The sequence below is a fragment of the Haplochromis burtoni genome, unplaced genomic scaffold, assembly GCF_018398535.1.
Source record: "Haplochromis burtoni strain Fernald_Lab_line unplaced genomic scaffold, NCSU_Asbu1 Contig_3, whole genome shotgun sequence".
In the NCBI taxonomy this organism is placed as follows: Eukaryota; Metazoa; Chordata; class Actinopteri; order Cichliformes; family Cichlidae; genus Haplochromis; species Haplochromis burtoni.
This window is the reverse complement of record NW_024582364.1, coordinates 1,216,327-1,238,262: the sequence shown is the minus strand read 5'-3', so window position 1 is coordinate 1,238,262 and position 21,936 is coordinate 1,216,327. Positions and strand designations below refer to the sequence as shown.

The 21,936-nt window shown below is 39.3% G+C and overlaps 1 protein-coding gene across 3 annotated transcripts in view; it reads left to right on the top strand.

Annotated features, from left to right (window-relative positions):
• Window positions 1–5,082: 5,082 nt before the first annotated feature.
• tnr (tenascin R (restrictin, janusin)) overlaps window positions 5,083–21,936 on the top strand; it is a 198,196-nt gene continuing 181,342 nt past the window's right edge. For all 3 annotated transcript variants that reach the window (XM_014332926.2, XM_014332928.2, XM_014332924.2), the window contains exon 1: window positions 5,083–5,558. The gene's annotated coding sequence lies outside the window, so the exon portion shown is untranslated. The remainder of the gene's footprint in view (window positions 5,559–21,936) is intronic.

Below are 21,936 nucleotides of genomic sequence, written 5' to 3'. Positions count from 1 at the left end.
CCTGTGTGTTTCAGCTCTTTTCTTCTAAATAGACTCTCGTGCTCTGTCTTTTAAGAAAGCTCAAGAGTCTGAAGTTGTACTGATCCACTTTTATTCAGACTGGTTATGTTTTTCACAATCGTCTATTTTTGTAAATTGTGGATCAACGGTTTTAACCGAACAATGAAACTGCCAGTGTGAAAAATGCATGTATTCCACCAAGTAAAAGCTGCTTTTACAATACTCTCACACTCCACGTGTTGGGATGTGTGACTTTTTATTTTTTTTATACCGTGTTTATCTTTGCCTTGGGATTCTTTACCGAGCATTTTTAATTAGCTCGCTTTGTCGATCTGCGCGTAAGCCAGCGAGTGATCTCCGACTAAAATCTGTTCATCAGCTGTGACAGCTAGCATCAGGTTTTCCTGCCGTACCCGGCTAATGGCACCCTGTGGATTCTTATCTAGGCCAGCGTCTTACCCATTCAGCCCACATATTCTTTCCTACACAAACTCACAATTATCTATAGTGTTTGTTGGAAAGCCTGAGGTATTTTTGGCTGATCTCCTGATCCTGTTTGTGATGATTGTAAACACAAGTTGCTCTGTGCGTGTGAGTGTGCACACGTGTCTCACTAAGAATAAAACATAAGCACTCCTCTTGGGTGCTTTCTTTCTTTATTGCAACTCAACAAGCAGCCAAATCAGTGACATTAAAGAAACATATTTTGTCGCAGCTCTGTTTGATGATTTTTCTTTCTTCACCTATAGTTCAGTGATGCAAACTGGGCATTTACACATCACAAAGAGTATTTTCTACTTCACTCCAGCGCTTAACCAATTAGTAGACGTCAGTGGTGAACTAGACCTCTCTGACTTTTGTTGCTTAATTGTGTACAACACAGCAAAAGCCTTTACCTCTTATGAGCAAATTGTGTTTTTTGGTGTGTATGCGAGGTAATAGTAAAAGGAATCAAAGTGTAGTAGCAAACCAGCAGGTGCTGCTATTCATCTTCTGCACCTATCTGACAAACAGTGTTAGTGCTAGTGAAGACGTTTCCCTGAGAACACAGCTCCGTGTTTGTCATTCAGCTGTGTGCAAACAATATTAAATAATAAAACAAAGCACATTGCCAATTTGAAACTCATCAGTCAGAGAAAAAGTCTGTAGATGCACAATAATCTGGGATTACAGGGTCAAAGAGACATTAAAAAAAAAACAACCTGCAACAATTTCATGTGACATCACAAAAACATGAAGTGACTCAAATGTATGTTAAGGGATTTTAATTTTATAAGTAAAAACAAATAGATTTGATATGCTGGATGGAAAAATACATGCCTACATGCACTCTTCGGCAGTGATGGCATCTTGTATTATTATTTTTTTTAATATGTTGTGTTTTTTGTTGACTGATTTGATCCTCGTGAGCACAGATTACGCTAGCCTTGCTAATCCATTCTTCACAGATTATTCCTTTCAACTGCTCTCAGCGGCAAGGTTTTTGTTTCTTTGCCTCCCTCTAAAATGCTCCATGGGTGTCCTATTCAATTCAAGTCAGCCAACAACTACTGCTGATTTTTGCAGTGTGCTTGGGATCATGGTCAAATTAGGGGGAAAAAACCCTCTCCTGCCATTCTTCTTAATGACGGGAGCCAACTTTTTATTCTCTATTTGAACTTGGGTCTATCAAATGAGGCTCCCTGACACCTTTTCTACTCACACAGAGAATGATTAAAACAAAATAATGTTTTTCAGCATTATTCATTAACATGTAATAGTTGTAGTTTTGCATTCAATTAAAAAACAAAATTCATTTTGGACTTTTTAGGAGGTTGAATTTACAGAATGTCCCTCACAGCAGCAACCTTTGAAAAACCACGTCTTATATATAACTGTTACCCTTCTGTTAGTCTGGTACTTTCTCTCACTTTTATGTGAATATAACAGAATTTCTGCAAGATGGCACAACTTTCAGTTAGCTATCATTTAGTGATTTTGATATGTAAGGATTCTGCAGAAGGCTAAAATATTTTTCTCTTGAATGCAAGAGAAAAAAAAACATTCATTGCAATGATCAAAGCATTGCAGAGTGGGACTTGCATGCACGCCTTGGGAGATCAGGTAAAAGTTCATAGGCTCAGTCTTTGCTCAATCATAGCAAAGTTCAGTATATGAACAGTCAGTTCAACCTGGCAAACAAAACACACGGGCACATGGGAAGTCTAACACGAGGCAAAGAGTGCTGAAATGGTTGGCACATGACTAAGACGATCTGGCAGAGGGCGAGGGAAGCACACATAGCTTGAAGGCAAAGAGGAGGGGAGACAGCGGAGCGCATTAGAGCCGGCCAGGTAAACACATGGGCAGGTCGCGCATAAGGGCAAGAAGAGAAGGAGCTGAAGTGAGAAATTTAGGGGAATACAAAATATAACAGGGCTAAACAGAGAGTCGGACACAAATGAAATACAAAGTGAGTTAGGAGGTTTTGAAAGACAACAAAAGACAAAATATTTTGTATGGGATTCGCTTAGTTTTGGACAGGGGAACAGTGTCTTGGGATATGCTGTAGAGCACACACACAGGCAAAATAAAACCTTAAGTAGCCTGTGGAGCTTCACAACCTGGCCTGCAAAGTCCTGAAAGGAAAACTAAGCACTAAAAAAACTAAATGGAAACTGCTTTATGCAGCTAAATATTTCAACAGTACTCATATGTGATGCATATCAAAATACTGTCAAAACACATGCTCATATCAATTTGGATTTGTGTTTTTTTAGCCACCCTGTGCTGTAGAGCTGATGGGAGCGCTGGGATATCAATATTCCTTTTTGCCACTGGTGGCAGCACTGAGCCAAAAAGCAGAGGTCCAGAGTGAATCTTTCCCAAATATCATGTCTTCATTTAATATTGATTTAATTGACTGGAAGATATTCTGCAGACATTTTGCTGTCTCTGCTTACTTTCCTCAAAGTATCTTTCTATGGTAAGTTATTTGAGAGGTAACGGGTGGCGAGCTAATGTTAGTGTGTTTAGAAGAAGGCTCAGAACAGACCCACTAAAGTATAGTCGGCTAACTAAAGCTAGGTCAGTAAAAAGCAAATGCGTGCTTTGAGACATGTAGACACACCGCCACATTATTAGGTACACCTTGTTAGTAGTGCCTTGGACCACCCTTTGCTTTCTGAACTGATTCAGTTCTTCATGGCATAGATTTAAACTATGTAAATTATAGCCTGAGCTAACAGGAGCGGCATCCAGTGTGGGTCTTTTGCTGCTGTAGCCCATCTGGTTCAGGGTTGGACGCAGTGTTGCCAACTCCTCAGTAAGGAAAATCGCTATTGGCTGTCCTAAAAGTCGCTAGAAGTCGCTAAATGACGTCATCAACTAATTTGCATAATTGGTCATGCTAATATAATTGTAACCTATGCTGTTGGAGAGAGAAATAACATCGTGGAAGAGACATAAAGTGAGCAAAAAACGTCCTAAATGCATTTAGAATTTATTTAGAACAACAAATTAAATTTCTTTTAGCAATTATTGTTTTTTTATCTCACAATTCCAACCCTGCTCCTTTATCCGGACTTCGACCGGCAAAAGTGACCCGAAATAGGCGCTCTGGTGGAGTTACTTTATGTGTGTGTGTGTGTTTATAAGTAGTTTTAAACCTTGTGATCCACAAAACAGCATAACAGTAAAAGAAGAACTCAGTGCGGGAGCAGCGGCTTCGCTCATGCGCGGTTCATTTGCAGTTTGGACGCATAGGTGTGAACATCTCCTGCAGCTGGGGGAGGACTATCCTCCGCCCGTGAGCGCTTTAGCACGGGTGAGGTGCCCACGGCAGCACCGCTGCTTGTTGAGAGTACGCCCTTTCACGTCAAAAAGTCGTCATAAATAAGTCTCCAATGCACCCGAAAAAGTCGCCAGATTTGTCGCTAGTCGCTTTTTAGAAAAAAAGTCGCTAAGGGGGTCTGAAAACTCGCAAATATAGCGACAAAGTAGCTAAATTGGCAACACGTACTTTATATGGAGTAATATGAGCGACTGTCACTTATGTCACCGTTTCCCTCATTCTCACGCTCGCTTTGAACTTCAGGTCATCTTGACCAGATGTCTAAATGCTTTGAGTTTCTTCCCTGTGATTGGCTCATTATATATTCTCATTAACAATCAGTTGACCACGTCTACCTATTGGAGTGACCAGTAAATGTGTACGTCTCGTGACCTTGCAAGGTGTTTATTTGGATTTGTTTTTGCTTTTGGAGTTTCATTGAGAAAGATCAATGTTTTGATTTGGTGTGTAAATCTAATTATTGTGCTTTAAATTTAAAGTTAATTGTATGAAAAAATAGAATTTTGTTGTATTGTTTCATTTCTTTGTTTCATCTGAGTGTCTTTGCAATATTGCTTTTTACCAGTCACGTGGTGTTCCAGTTCCTCTCCCGTGCTTCTGGTCATCAAATAGTTTTCTTCTTCATTTTTACCTTTAGCAGAAATGAAACTTACAATCACACATGATAAAACCGTTTTTTGTTTTATAAGAATGTATGCTAAGATGTATTTTCATCTTTTATTCATAGAAAGCCTGCACTGTTTAACAAAAATTTGGCAAAAATGTTAACTTTTAATTAATTGCAATTGATTGTAATTTTTTTAGTTCTCTCTCTCTCTATATATATAATTTTATGTTTTAACTTTTTTCAATGTTAAAATTTTCTACTTTTCTATTGCTGTAAGCTTGCCATCATTGTGTTTGTAGCTATTGACTGGACAGGATGACCTTCACCTTGAGCTTTGGCGGAATGTCTTTTAAGCATTTGCTCGCATTTAGAAATGAAGCAATTGATTCATTGAAAAAATAATGAAAATAACCTTTAGCTGAAACCCATATCAGCTGAATTGTGACATTTCAGTTTGTTCCCCATTCTGCTTTATTTATTTATTATTCAGCTTCAATTTCTCTTTGAGTAAAAAAAAAGAATTAATTAAATAAAATAAATAATTCTGACTTTCTGAGCAGCATAAAGAGAAGTCAGCCACTAGAGGCTGCACTAGCTAAGACACAGATACAAGGATCAATAGTAAGAGAGAGAGAGAGGCACAGGAGTCAGTGGAGAAACAGTAACAAAAAAAAGAGAGAGATGGTGGTAGCATGCAGTTCAGCTCAGCAAGAAAGAGTGACAGAGTGAGGAGATAGCGGGGGTGAGCATCGCAGCAACTGACAACCTGAGAGAGAGAGAGAGTCTTAGCTTACTAAAGAGAGAGAGGGAGAGAGAGGAGTACCACGTTGCCCGTCCTCATATTTCCCTCTGCAGCTGTGTGAAGCAGAGTGAGCAGTGGAGAGGAGCGAGCACATCTGAGTCTCGTGGAAACAGCGGGACCCGCGTACCACTTGGCTGAGAGATCGATGCACTTACGCCGAGCCACGCAGAGGGGGTGAGCCGCCCGCAGGACATCCGTGCACTACCAGAGAGGGAGCGAGAGAGTAGCCAAAGGGACGGAGAGAGTGAAGAGAGCAAGAGGGGAGAAGATTACCCAGGGCCAATTTGAAAGCTTTCGGCTTGTCACTCAGAGCAAGGGTGAGTTAACTTGTGCTTGTGTGGAGTGGCAGTACATGTTCTGCAGGTGCATTGTGCTTGTGACAAGTGTGTGTGTGTGTGTCAGTCCTATATCTTCACCAATGCACAGAGTTTCTGCTGTCCTGTTTCTTTTACCCCCCTCTGTTTTAGCAAAGTGCATCACTTGCCAGAGCATGTGACTTACAGTCTTCTAGGCAGGTGATTAGCTCTGGAACCTCATTATCAATCAAGCCGTTATCACGCAGAGCAGAGAGGAAGACTACAATAGGTTCTTAACGACCCCCCTCTCGCCGGTTTGTGCGTTGCATGAATGCATGCGTGTGTAGTCGAAGTGCATCTTGGTGTGCTGTTGAATCCGTTTATCCTACCAGGCAAAGGTGTGCGCCTGAATAGCAGCCACGTGAGCCGTTTAATAAGGGTTATTATAAAAGCTTGCTTTGAGAAAATTAATTAGAGAGCCTGATGCCGTTCAGTGTAATTTGTCACGTCTGTCAGGAAAAGCTGCCGGTTTGTTCATTTATCACGTCAGTTATGGAAAAAGAAAGCCCCCCCAAAAAACACAGATTTTTTTGGTGAAATTTCTTGATGATCTTTTAGGAAATTACTTTCAAACAACAAACAAACTTAATTAACATGAATAAGGGTTAATCTAAAAAATAAAAAAAGACATCTAATAAATTTGAGCTGTGCTGTAATCATATTGCCATATTTTTAAAACTTGGTGAGGTAAATCCTGTTTTCCCAAACCTGTCATATGCCTGTAGCACTGTGCCTTCTTGTGGACTGCTGCTTTCTTAGGTTAATTAACTGTCTTTCCAGTTCAGATAATTCAGTGACTTCAAGCTGCACTGACTTATTATTAGACATGGTGACATTTAGAAAATTGGTCTATATATGCACCACCTCTCTCTGCGTTCTCATGTTGTACCTGCCTTGTAAATACCACGCCATGCTCGATCTATCCCGTCATCCATCTGCCAGCGTCTCCGTTCCGCTTTGAGTCCCCGTTCCTCTCCCGTTCCCATTCTGCCTCTCCCTCACTGCTATACGGTGAAGGTTATTGCCATATATTGAGTCAGTTTAATTTGTCAAAGTCGTCCAGACATATTGTCCACGGTCGGAACGGGAGGAGAAGTTGGGCGGTTCAATTGACACGATATTGTACGGAACTTGACAAGAGAGTGACAAAAAGAAAGAAAGGCAGGTGCAGGTAGAAGAAGGTGGAGAGAAATGTGCTGGTTAGGTTTTCTTGTCGACACAGAAGCTGAGCAGTTCATTTCTGAGGTTTTCTTTTTTTTTCTGTGTGTGTGTAGGCTGCGAATGGCGAGGCTGGAGGTTATCTGTCTTTGGATTCATCATTTCTCGCACTGAGCTTTGCTTTCCTTCTCTCCCATGTGGGTCCAGTGTCATTAAGCTGAGACACCAAATCTGAGAGATCACTTTCTCTCTCCCTCTCTCTCCACCCTCTTTTCTTTCTCTCTCCCGCCCCCCCCCCCATTGTTGCACTGGGACTCCCTCTGTCTTTGCTAACGCTGCTCTTTTATCTGTTTTCATTATCACTCTGCTCTCTCTATGGTCTCGGCAAAGGGTACAGGAATGACACAGAAGCACACACACACACACACACACACACACACACACACACACACACACACACACACACACACATATATATATTCAGAAAGCACGCACACATGGAGGAGGAGGCATCTGTGCAAGTGAAAATGCATTTATGGAAACTGATGCTCATAAAACATGCGTCCTTCATTTAATGTAGAATGTACAGAAATTGTGGAATTGGAGCTCAAATTAAAAACAGATTACTATACCCGGCCTCTAGTTTTGGACTTTTGCAATCTATAACAGTGGATTTAGAGGATTTCACTAGGGCACTCATTACAGCTAGAGTTATATCTGCCAGATTAATGGAGACGCAATAGCTGAAGTACAAATGCAGAAGTGCACAAATGGTTTCCACATTTGTTTTTTTTGCATCTGCCGAGAGTCTGTTTCCGTGTCTAGAGGTCCAATTTCAAATGCAAATTGTTTCCATAAATTGCTTAAGAAGCAGGTGGTATTTGTTAAATTTTTCTCTCACGTTCCCTCTGTGTTGGGATTATGTTCACAATCTTCCTTTCTCTGTTTCCAGATCATTCACATTTATTCGAGTGCCAATGGGCAGCCGAACAAGATTGCAATTGTCTGTGTGCTAATTAATAATTTACATAATACTTCATTCTGGGAGAATTTTATTTTCCTCTGCGCCAGCGTTAATTGTGTTAGCTAAGCTACCGTCATTACTTATCATTAGGAAGACAGTTAAATGTGCACATATCCAGCTCTCATTATCGGGTGAATCATCCATCAGAAGCCACACAGATTTAAACACAGTAGCAGGAAAGAAACCGCACAACGGGGACACAAATCTTTAACCATTTGTTCTTCTGTTAGTTGGAGTTCAAGCGCCTACATCATTCGCGTAAGTAGTTTCTCTTCTTGTTTGGTAATTAGATTAGTGTTATTGTGGTTTAGAAACAAGCACCTTAACATGAACACAGTTCTTCTCATTGTCAAGTTTTGCACGTTGTTCATTTTTGCCTGGACTATTTTTACATCACACACTTTGTACAGCGTGCAGTATTTAAAAGCTTAAGAGAAATCTCTGTGGAAATAAAGAATTTCCTTTCCTTTCACCCGTGGTTCATCATTCAAGGAATCACCTCAGTGGCCTCCTGCACTATCATCTAAGTCTGTGTGATGAATCCCGAATGGAGGGCTCTGATTTATGTTTCCAAGGTGGAGGAGTCAGCAGCAGACTACAATTCTTCCTTTCTTTTGCTTTTCTTCACTTACCAATGACCTCATGGGATGATTTTGGCTAAGTGACACCCAAATAAACCGACGCATGCAGTTGAGGGATGTGGATCTCGTACTAAATTGTCATGCCAGAATTATTCTGTACATTGATGTGCTAGATTTGATTGGTGTGAATATTTCAGAAACTGCTGATCAGTTCTCTGGATGAAAATGTCTTGCTAATGCCAGAGGTCATAGGTCAGAGACTGCTTTTCAGAGTCACTCATCGCAAAAACAGTTTGCAGAAGAGCATCTCTGAACATGCAGCCTACAAATCTGACGCAACTGTGTGATGCTGTCAGGTCAACATGAACCAAAATCTCTGAATCAGTGTGTCAGTCATCAGTGGCATGAAAAATTAAGGCGGTTCTGAAGGCAAAAGGAGGGCCCACTCAGTACTAGCTACGTCAGTTTTTAATTTTACCACTCAAACATTGCACCGCATTTTGTCAGCTTCATTACCTCATGGTTGAATATTGTGCAGCTGCCATGTTGTTATGGGGCATCCACATCTCCTAATACATGTTTATACAGGCAGGAGGTTTGCCCATTATTATGATTTATTATTATTCCTGATTTCCCATTTCGTTCTAATGAAATTTTTTTGATGCGCTTGTACATAATAGTCCACCCAGCCTCTGCTTTAAACCAGTGCCAGACATGTACCTGTCTGTCTGCATCAGTCTCCCCCGCACCACCACCACACACAAACACACTCAGTGCTCGTGTGCGCGTGCTCAGTTTCGAGGTTGTGTCCAACAGAGTTGATAGCAGGGAGTTGTCTTCATTGTTAGATAAATATTAGCAAAATAATCGATGACAAAAGACATTAAGAATGCCATTGATTGCAGAGAAATGGGACAACTCATTAGACGGATTACTTGGGAAAACACAGCTGACAGCAACTTCACAGTTGCGCCGTAAGCATGAAAAAGTCCACTGAAAATGCTGAATATTCAATACGGAGACACTTGTGGGCTTTGTAGTCCTGATTTCTTGGTGGGTGGTGTTGTCCAGACTACAGACACTATGTGCTGTGAAAGACAAGCTGGCTACAGTTTGTCTGAACAACCCTCTCTATTTAAGAACAGCGCAGCAGGACAGCATTTTTACCCCACTCCCTGCAGCACCTGTCACACTCACATCTGTCCCTCTGTTATCAGCGGCAGGTAGACACTCACCGATAAGTAGGCTGTAAAAGTGCTGTAAAAGTGCTGTAATTAATAATTTTATGATTATTTATAAGATAAATTGTATATAATGTTGCATAACTTGATAAGCAAGATAGATTTCTATCAAGTTTTGTAATGAAAATAACCAAGAATATAATGGATATGATAATTAACTCCTTAATAGATTGACAAATGAATGCGACATCTTTGTTTACATTGCATAAACCTTTCCAACATCTATAAGTTAACCCTTATTTATTTGTTTTGTTTTTTTCAGTATTAATAGATGTTTACAGACTGTTGGGTGCTGTGTCCTCCAGCTCTGTTCTAGTGGTGTAACCTTATGGAGAACAATAGTGTAAGTGCTCACGAAGGCAGTGCAAATATGCTGTTTTTGTAAAACCCTTTAAAAACAAGGTCAGTTAGCATAATGATGTTAAATTAAATAGTACGTATTGAGTTTTTTGGCCCTGGTCCAGATCTTTTGATATGGAGTCCAATCTGATTCATTGCAATCGTGTTTGTTTCTTTTTCCCTCATAAAGGCTGTCTGGATGAACACAGTCAATGACTTCATTGGATTTCACCACACAGAGCAAAGTTTCATTTGATTACACAAGGCTAATTAGCTGATATGCTACCAGTGATGTTCATCAGGATAACTGGTGAAATCATTGGCTACAAATACAGTGATGTGAAAAATAAAGTACACCTGCCTGGTGTTCTGAGGTTTTATGTGTGAGGATATAAAAAAAATCATATGGTCATTAGCAGGTTCTAAAATTAGCTAAATAAAACCTCTTATGAATGACAACACATGACATAGCACAACATCATTATTTATGATTATTTAAAAACTAAACCAAAGAGCAGTGTGTGAAATACTAAGTACACCTTACGATGTAGTAGCTTGTAGAATTAAACTTAGCAGCACTAACTTGTTGAAGCAGTTGTTTTGTCTATGATTTTATCTCTCACAATGTTGCGGAGGAGTTTTCACCCACTCTTCTTAACAATGTTGCTTCAGTTCAGTGAAGTTTGTGGGCATTCGTTTATCAGCGGCTCTCTTAACGTCTCGCTACAGCATTTCAGCCAGATTGAGGTCTGGACGTTGACTGGACAGCATCTTTTCCTTTTTCAGCCATTCTGTTGTCGATTTGCTGCTGTGCTTGGGTTCATTGTCCTGTTGCATGACCCGGTTTGGGCCAAGCTTTAGCTGTTAGACAGATGGCCTCACATTTGACTCTACAATACTTTGGTATTCACAGGAGTTCACGGTCGCCTCGATGACTTTCTAGTGTCCAGGTCCTGTAAATGCTCAAATCATGACCCCTCCACTGCAATACTTGACTGTTGGTGCAAACTGCACAAATATGCCATGTTGTGTTTTTGCCATGTGGTGGTGTGCATCATAAGCAGATATCTCCACTTCAGTCTTGTCCGTCCAAAGGACATCGTTCCAGAAGCCTTGGGGTTTGTTCAGATGCAGCTCAGCACATGTCATGCTGCCATGTTCTTTTTAGAGAGATTCTGGCAACCCTTCCAAACAAAGCGTACTTGTTTAGCTTTTTTCTAATTGTACTCTCATGAACTTTGATATTTAACATGCTAAATGTAGAGTCTGAGATGTGGCTTGTTAGTTTTTAGCAGTTTCTCCGAGCATTACGCGGTCTGACCTTGGGTTGAATTTGTTGAAACGTCCACTCCTGGGAAGATTGTGTCAATGTGTTAACACCCACCGAATGCTGCAGACCAGCAAACTGTCCAAATATCTGCTCTTATAGAGGTTTTCACACATGCTGACGATCAGTTATTTGATTAACAAGTTTTTGGCTGCGACTTACCCTCTTAATTCCCATGGAAGCAGTAAAGGTGTACTTGTTTTTTCACCATAGCTGCGAATAGTAGCTCCTGCGTTTTGGCTCAGTTTTTGTTAAATAAATAATGACATGGTATATTATGTCCAGCGTTGTAGATCATCTTTGCCTGTATTTATCTAGTTCTAAGCCCTGCTAAGGATATGATTTTTTTTTTTTTTAATTGATTAATACAAAACAACATTTTTTAAACTGCAAGAAGCTGCTACATGAATGTTGTGTGCAGACTGGAATACAATTAGAGAAGAGATTAAAAAAACACATTTGTTACCGATCAATTGTGCTTATGTATTTTGTCAATCTAACAACCCAGCTCTTTTATTTCAGCGATTCAGAAACATTCACATACTCCTGTGTTCCATGACAGTGCTTTTCATCATGCAATAATGAAAACGGGTTTGTCAGCACAGTTTCTTGGTTTTCCAGAAGCATCTTCAAACTGCTGTTCATTTCATTTTGCTGAGATTTAATTGATTTGCTTAAGGCTGCACAACCCTATCTGGGAATATTTTGTAGTCAAAACGTATCTTTACTGTGCACTAACGAAGGCTGAGGCTGTTTAAGTAAACGCTGGAGACCAATCCAACAGTGAGCATCACATCTCTACACTGTTGATTTCTCAACCACAAAGCACTTTATTAACAGAGAACGGATGAATGTGCCAATTATGCTAATCTTATCAAGACACTTGTCTGTTTGACTGCCTCGAGTCTCAAACAGCAGAGTCTGTGAGCATTCTCAAGGAAAAAATAATAGACCGAAGGGCCGACGAAACCGAAACTTTGAGGTTTTTCTGCGAGATGTTCAAATTTCACATACTCTAAACTGTATGCAGAGGTTAGATTTTGTATGAAGGCATCTCTTTCCTTTATTTGGAACCATTGAGGAACTATTTTTAAACCCAGGAATGTAGCCAATCAATGGACTGTGCTGTAAATGTGGTCTGAAGTGCTTAAAAACTGTATATCACATATGATTTACGGGGCAGGACGGAACTTGGATTGGTTTTTGAGCTTGAGCGTTGTGTGCAGCTTCAGTTTTACAGTGTGTTAAACAGCAATTGAAGAGATGGAAAACGACAAAGCTGATAGGATCATAAAATGTGTGGAGGAATGTGAACTGCCCACTTGAAATAATGTGCGTAAGATATGAGAGCTTTACACTGGAGCCCTTTTTTCCTCGCCTTTCCGTCCCGAACCTGTGAGGCAAATTTCCCAAATGGGATGACACAGCTGAACTGATAAGCCTCTGATTTATATTGTATCATGGAGTGCTGTATGGACATTATCACCTCTGTCTTTATTTTCAATCTGCGAAATAGCGGGGCGAAAATGGCTTCTTTTGCCACTGTGCTTTAAATCCAAACAGTTCAGAGTTCAGCTGAGTGCACTTGTTGGGTAAGTATCGCTGTTTTCAGGATCTGTGGCATGTGGTGTTACATTATGAAGTACCTTCCGTAGCCAGCATGTGTTATATCTTTTTTACAAGTGCCCGCCTTATGAATCTTGTGGGGATATGCTTGAGAGGTTTTATTTTTATCCTCGTTCTTGCAGTCCTCCCCAGCGTTTGGAGTAGCTGGGCAGGCCACGTTAATGATCCTCATTAGCCAAGGAGCTTGAATCCAAACTGGAATTCTTCCACTTCAATTGCTACTTAACATTTGGTGTTCTTCTCTCTCCACTGTCTGTCTTTCTCACTATCTCTCCCTTTCTCTCTCCGTCTGACTTTGCTTCTTCACTTCCCCCTCTTTCTGCAGCAGCATCGTTTCTTTTCCTCCCTCATTGTCTCGTTCTGTCTCTCTCGTTCTCCTCCTTTTCCCACTTCGCTGTCTGCACTGGGAAATAATCCATAAAGGTCTTCCATCTCTTTCAACCTCTTCTTCAAACGTATTTTTTCAAGATATTTACTGCACGGTGCAATTCCCTGGATGCAGGTGTGTTCCTGTGTGCTGATGCTGTAGCTGCTGTGAGTGATCATGTATGAGCACATAGCTGAAAAAAAGGGAAGTGTTCCAAATGACCTCTGATACTAGTTGCTTTTTCTCCCCTACTGTGAAGTAAAAAGCTTAAAGTTCAGGCGTGAGCCCCCTCCAGGCAGCCTGTGAAGGATGTTCGGATATATAAACATATCGGCTCAAGAGACACCTTTTAGCTAAAGGGTAAATATGCTCTGGCTCTGTTTATACAACAGCTGTGCTGTGGTGAGAGGCAAACTTTTGATGCTGCTGTTTGATATCTGCACTCGTACCGTCCAAGCTTCCATACGGCACCATTTTGATACTTATTTAAATGTGCTGCCTTAATATAACCTTTATTTAGGAAGGAAAGTCACGCTGATCACCGGGGGGGGAATAAATGTCCCCTAAAATGTGCCCTGAATGCATGAATTCTGATTCTGGTTCCGCTGTGTTGAATGAGCAATTTTGGAGAATTTGATAGAGGCAAAAATAAGGTTAAATACTAACAATTCTGCAGAAGTTAGCTATGTTGCCTCAGCTGTGAAGCATGCAGATCTCTTCAAATGTGACATTAAGCCTTTTTGGAACATGTGTACTTTACACGGTGCTCAAAACCGCTCAGCTGGTACAGTAGTATTGCAGTGAAGATCATAAAACTTTGACATCGAAAGAAAAATCCTCTCATCTAGTATTCATTACTTGGGCAACTATATGACATGATCAGACTATGAATTAGTATTAGAGTTCTGATAATAGCCTTAATGAATATTTAAATTGATTTTAAATGAGATGGTTCATACTGCATGCTGTCTTCTCTCCTTGTAATTAACCTGTCAAATTGATAGCCTAAAAACAAAGTCTTCTAATAAGCTGTAAACTTGGCTCAGAAAAGATATGTCTTCCTTATATTTCGGTTGGACGATAGCCTGGTATTTTTATTTTCAGTATGTTTGGAAGAGGCAAACTCTGGAGTGAGTAAAGATGTCTTTTTGATGTTTGAAGTACATCATCCAGTGTGTCGGTTTGGAGTAAGAAACGAGAGCGTAGCGTGGAAAGCCTTGCAGCCAGTGCTGTTTTTAAATCTGTTGAGGCAAGTCCAGCTCAAGTCTATAAAGTCATTTGAGACATGTCCAAGTCAAGCAAAGCCAAGTTTTCATAAGCATAATGGAAATCTGCTGCAACTTTGAATATTTTCCTTTCAAAGTTGCGAAGATAGTTAATTGCATTTGAACCTGTTTCCAAATGGGATGTGGTGTAAGACGCGAGAATGCAATGATTTGCATTTCATTTAACGCTTGTATTCAACTGAAAATAATGTAAAAAAAAGATGTTAAGAAGAGTTTTTAAAAATTAAAACAAAATTTGAACAGGTATGTGTGTGCATCTCTTCTTTTAGGATAAATCTAAACATTTGGGAGCTGAAGAGACCAGTTGCCGTAGCCAGTTTTTGCTAGATTTAGTCATAGTGCTTCTAATAACACTGGACAAAGGCTAATTTATCAGCTGATATTAGCTATGCGCAATCTGTTGGTATCTGCATTTGTAAGTGCTGATAAATACGGGAGAAACACCGTTCAACCAGTAAGTCCAAGAAAGAGTTAGGCAGAGCATAAATTGGTAATCCACGACTTCTTGTGACAATAAATCAAGATTCTTTTTAAATTTCATAGGCACAGATTATCTTAGTAAGAATTCCTAAATAACTGCACATAACAAAGGTTAGTTAGTCTGTTTATGTTTTGAGTGTCAAAAAGAGAAAAAACTACCTGGTATATCAGACTTTTAAATACCCAAACACTGGTATTAGTCTTAAAAATCCAGTTAGTCAGACTTAATATAGCATCATGGGCGCTGGCTTTAGAACTGTGGTCTGAGGAGAACACAACATTCATGATTTCCAGAAAAAACAAAAATACAGTTTGAATTTGTCAAAGAAGAGGACAATTTCACTCTCGACCTCCGCCTGTACACATCAGCCTGGCTTTTTAGGAATTTTTTGGGGTTTTAGTCGTGATACTTGAAGGTCTGACCATCCGAGAATGTAAAGCGCCCAGAGATCAATCCTGGTTATGAATTGCACGATCGAGTTTTAACTGGAATGTGTGGCTCCAGCGGTGAAATGCGTTCAATGACAAATGGTCTTTAGAGATCCTGAGCCGGTGCTGTGATTTCCACCACATAATTGGGACTGTTTTTAATCCAGTGTCACCCTACGGCTAGAAGATAATGACCGTTCAGGATTTTTAGCTGCCTCTCTTGGGTGCAGACACGTCTTTGGATTCTCTGAATATTTTTAGTGATATTTTGTGCCAGATGAAAAAAGATGAAATTCCTAAATATTTCTGTTATTCTTAGAAATAGTTTATTAACTTGAATTACTTGCCTTCTATCACAGAGTTGTAAATGCCTCACAGTAGCTCCTTCTGAAAGACTCACAGTCATGTTATCAGTGATAGGTCCTTTCGATCTATCCCAGCATTTTTTTTGACACGTGTTGCTAACATCACCTTCAAAATTGAACACAACCAAGTACATTTTGTGCCATTTTCAATTAAAAATACTGTTTAAATGATTTACAAGTCTAATTCCATTTTTCATGGCGTCCCGTCCTTTCAGATGCAGGTTTGGGTTAGTCTGGTAGCTGCTTTCAGAGCCTGACACCTGGATGATAAACAGCATGTGCATGCCAAACAGATTTTTAGTTTTCAGACAGCATCAATTCTTAACCTGCTATGAACTGATGGTGGAAAAGCTCTGCAATGCATACATTACAAAGTCATTTTAAAATCTACATATTCTTCAGATTTTCGTGATCTCAGTGGGAATGCTATTCAGTTTTTCCTGTCAGTACTACAGTGCACGTTGCTTCATTTGCTCCCCTTTTCACACTTACAACTCTTCCACTTTTGTTTTGGTCATAAAACACTCCTTTCTAGGTGAAACTTGTCTTTGTTCCAAGATTTAGCCTAATATGACCGCAAAACAACTTTTTCAATCAAACATGGCTACCACAAGCCAATTAAATCACATCCATACTGCAGTTAATTGCACATGTGATTAAGAACTAAGACAGCTATTTGTCTTTGTGAACTTTCCATCTGTCTGCCATTTAGCAGAATGGTGTCATTAACGTAATATGTCCTTAGCTCATACGAAAAGCCATTCTCATTCCTAGCACACACTCAGCAATTATACCTGCTCCAGTTCTCCCATTTGCATAGTTTTATAGACTATGCATTCAGATAGATTGGGTTTTCTACTTAATATGCAGCACAGAGCTGTTATGGGTTGGTTTGCACAATGTATACCTAATAATTGGCTCAACTAAGCAAACACTTTTACTTAATATCATAGCACAGGGATACAGATATATTAATCAGTATCTCAGCTGTGTAAAATGAAAACAGTGTACATTTCACCCTTTTTTTAAAAAGACTATAGCATCTGTTGTCACTGAGGTATGGGTTGCAACAAAGATCATCACTGAATCATCATGAAGAAGCAGCCATTTTTAAAATGCTGTACCACATGTTGGAAAGAGCAGTCAGTATGTTTGGTTCGTTCTTCTGTGTGATGTTCAGTTCATGTGTTTAGTAACAGACATGTGTTTAGTGCCAGGATATAAAGAATCGTTTATCAATTCATAAATGAATACCTAAATAGAGTGTATAATGTAGTGCCAAGTATTTTGGTTGACACAAGTAAAATAATCATCTGCTTATGGGATTAGTTTCTCCTTCTGCAGATGACTTGTACTGTGATCAGAGCATAGTGGTACACAAACCAGTCCTTGTTCTTCTGCAGCTTCTGGTTAGTGCAACCCTCCATATCAATGCAAATGCACAGAGTAGAACAATGATGACTCAATCTGACCACATAACGAGAAAGCCACTGGAATAGCACCTGACTGGCGGTGAATGGTCAACTTGCTCGTAAGGAAACATAATGTCTATATGTGGGAAATAATGTTTAGCACCACTGTGGTTTGGGCTTTAATGTTCACCTGGTGTGCTGTCTCATCAATTGAGGCAGCTGACCAAGTATTTTCAATGGATTTTTGACAGTAAAGAGATTGATTAATTCTACCTTTGTAAATACTGCAGTAGCTGCTTTTTTTTTTTGGCTTTTATAATATCAGAGTACTCGTTTCGGATGAGAGAATTTCACATTCTTCACTGTAGACTCTACATGTACATGCACCATGACCATGCACCATGTTCTGATGGAAAAAAGTATTCTGATGAGGCAATACTGCCTTTACCCTGCAGACTTTTCATTCATCTACTCCGATCAATATCGTTTTGGAGAGCGATGAGACGCTTCTCAGAATACTTTCATTAGACCTTTCCAAAAACATCAGAGGTGCTATCTGGAAGCCGGGAAGACACCCCGGAGGCTCTGTGGCAAGGTGGAAATCATCCTCGTTGTGTAGCTGTTGAAAGATTTTTTGGGATGTTTAAATGGTATTTTGAATGAGAAACAACAGAACAGTTACGGTATTATTCCCTTTGCATTACTTACACTGTTAAATAAGATTAGGACAACTGTTGTAGTTTTTCAGTCAGCTGTTATTGGCAAATACTAAACTAGATATCTATAAATCTGTGTATATATAATTAAAGTTTTGTTATTTCATTACGACTCCGCCTGAAAAATAAATAAGGGTTTGTTTTTCTTTTTGGATTTTTATGCTCAGGACAAAAAAAGAAGTGGAAAAAAGTGCCTCAGGCCTAAATTGATTTAAATATTTAATTTTTCATATTTATGTGACCACCAATTAATGAGCTTCTTTAATTGCTTGTCACATAACTGCACTTGCATCGAATACCCTGGAAAAATACGTGTTTTGGAAAAAAAAGTTACCTTAATAGCTAACTTGTTTAATCAGACTTAAAATTTTGAGCCTCATTGACTTTACAATAGATTTAAATTTCAATAATTTTCGCAGTGCTGCCAATCGGAGACGAAACTTAAAGCTAGCGCGTTACACATTAGAACAACCTGGATGATGGTTCATGAGCCAAATTGATGCTTCAGTTTGCTGTCTTTAATCAAAGTTGGTCCGTGGCACATTTTCTTCACATGCATATGATTATAGCATAAAATCAAAAAGTAGAAAAAAACAAGCTGTTATTTATTTATTTGTTTGTTGGTTTGTTTTTTGGTGGGTTCATTAATTAATGATGATTCTTTTTTGCATTTTCCCAAGTGAATATAAAAGTGCCATTAGTAACCACATGCTCAAAAATGTATTATTACAATTTTAAAGACATTTTGAGAAACATGGCTATTTGCTCTGCTGCCAAGTATTGTAGATGAGATTAGGATGAGTATTTGTGTTGTGGCAAAACCCACAAATGGTGTTTTTAGTACATTTCATACAGATGTGTCCATTATATACACCTTGGGTCACTACTTTTATGAAGATGTTTTTCTCTTTTTTGGGATCTTTCCTGTTGTTTTGCATGTGGGTATGAAGGTTAAACAAACATGATGCTGTGTGGTAATTTGTGGATATTAGAGATGCTGCAACATGTTTTTTGTAACTTCAGGGAGCGTGTTAACTTTCCCCGCCGTGCTTCTTATCTTTATGGTAAACTAAGCTAATTGCCTCAAGGCTTCATCCTCATTATTCATGCTTGTAGGCTTGAAACTGAATTGATCTTCTCACAGAACTCTCTGCAAGAAAGCCAATATGCTTATGTCCCAAAATGTCTAATTATTCTGATAAGCTTTTTAAAGATTAAACCCATAATAGATAGAAACTTCCACATATATATTGTTTATCATCAGTTTGAAGGAGGGTAGGTTTGTGAGTCTCTGCTCGGAGCATCATTTTTGTGTCTCCTCAGGTTGGACTGAGTGCACTTCACTGGAGAACACAGAGTGTTTGGCAGACGAGATAAAAAGTGTGAAGAGACTTCTGTTGTTTGTTTGTTGCTGAACAGCTGCATTGACTTACCTGAAAATTGTTGAATTCACAGATATCTGCGTGTGATGATGCATGGCCAATTAAAACACTTAAATTAAGAGATTTGTAGATTTACGAATTACATGAAGAGTTTATATTGACAAATCACTGTGCTATAGTCCATGTATAATATAAAATGCCATTCTGTCTTACGTGACAAAAATAAAACATTTACAGGTATACAGATTGTGTAAAGCACTGATTCTTAAAGCTTTATAATGTATCTATTCAGATGATTGTGTTTTATTTTAACAATAGTTTTTTGACACAACAGTATTTACATTTAGAGTTTTATTTACAGTAGAAACACCAGCGGCACAGATGGACTTTGCTTTGAGAACCTTGGGAATAAAGGTTAAGAATAAATTCTAAATAATCTAAACAGTTTGTCTTGATAATAAATCAGGACATAATGCTAGGCCTGTTAATTAATTCCTTTTTAAACACTAATCCAAAGGAAAGAATCATTAATCACTACCGTGGTTTTTAGGTCAGAGAGATTTGTGGTGTTTTGGCACCATTTTCACAAAACCAGTGTGTGAGAATAAGTGAGAGCAGAGCCACCACAATGCAGAGGTAGTTTTTCTGCTACCTCTACACCTTTACAACAATTAAAATGTTGTACCCTTAATTATTGTGGTGGTATCCAAACACTAACTGCTAGAAACCAAATGACTTCCTGACAGCCAATGGCCCACAAGGCAGTTCGTACTGCTGTGCCGCTGATTAAATTCACCCAATAATTAAGCAGACATCATTGATTCCCTGCAGAGAAACGGAGAAATGGAGTATGTGTGTGTGTGAGAGAGAGACTCTCCATGGGTCCCTGTGCTTCCTGTAGCCCCTGCAGCGGTGGGACAGTCAGATATGCTTAATTTGGGATTTGAGCATAAGTCGATTCCACTTAAACAGACAGTGGTGGTTGGACACATCGATGTTCCATGCACTGTTGACTCTCATCATTTTCCTCCTCTCTGACTTCCTCTGTGTAATTGACAGAGCGATCGAAGGCCACGCGAATGTGTGTCCTAGATTATGACTTTAATGTGAGTCAAATGTGGAGTGTAAGAATGTAAAACTAAACAATTACATTCTACTTTAAGACTGTTGTAAAATACCAAAGGCTTTATAAGTGAGACTTAGTAGAGTTTTTTGTTTGATGTTAACAGGCAAACACAGATAAGAGTAAGGTTAGGGGCTAGTTAATAAATGTAGCGATTCAGGTAGGTCTGGTGAATTCAATAATGCAAATATATGCTCATGTGGGTGCCTTCCTGGTTTTACTGTTGTTGCTTTTTCTCTCATCTTTGTGAGAATGTAGGATGCACACCGCTCATTACCAGCAGAGATGCCTGAAAATGAATGCATTATTAATTAGAGTCGGTGGAAAGATAAAGATTTTTGTAAGAACCAAGCAAACACTAACTTCTAACCATTGTTTCTGTAATATGATGCCTGTCCAGTTATTTTCATCAGTTGAAAATAACTGTATGCTAAGTCTTTTACAGTCGTATTAAAAGGAATGTTTTCATAGGTCTCTATGGAGTCCTATGAAGTACACCCTTACTGCGTTCATGGGATTTAAGACAGTAAGTCGCATCCAGCTGCTTCTAATCAAATGCACTTGATTAAGCCATCATCAGCAAGTGTGAGCACCTCTATAAAACAGAAGTTTTGGCACTTTTCTGGTCTGGAGCATTCAGCTGTGAGTTAACACAATGCCAAATCTTCTCAAGAGTGGACGTTCCTGCAGATTCTCCCCAATCAGACCGTGCAAAGCTCAGGGAAGAGCTAAAAAAGAGCTAAATCTCAGCCTCAAATGTCATTTAACATGATAATGTTCAAGTTTCTGACAGTACAAATAGAAAAAGCCATTGAGGCAACTTTGTTGTGATTTGACGCTCTATAAATATAGGGTATGGCTTTCCTGAAAGATTTGCAAGGAGAAGGCATCTTCTCTAAAAAGAACACGGCAGCATGACTTAGGTTTGCAAAGCTGCATCTGAAGAGACCAAAGGACTTTTGGAAAAAATGAGACCAAAAGTTTTTGCATTTTGACTAAACATCTCCATAGAACCATGCTTGGCAACAAACAAACAGCATATCAGTAGAAGCACCTCAAACAGCTATCAAACATGGTAGTGGAGGGGTGATGATTTGGGTTTGTTTGCAGTCACAGAACCTGTAAACCCTGCAGTCATTGAGTGGACCATGAACTCCTGTGAATACCAGTGTATTGTAGATTCAAATGTGTGGCCTTGTCTCCGACAGTTTAAGCTTGTTCCAAACTGGGTCATGCATTTGAACAATGATTAGAAATACAGCAACAAATCTACAACAGAATGGCTCAAAAAGGAAAAAAATCAGGGATTTGCAAACAGCGAGCATCAGCGAGCAGCATTGTCCGAAGCTCCTCCACAACAATGTGAGAGACTGATAAAGTCATACAGAAAAACCTGCTTCAACAGATTATTGGTGCTAAAGGTGATTCTACAAGATATTAAATCATGAAATATATTATATAGTTTCTCATGCGCTTTTCAATT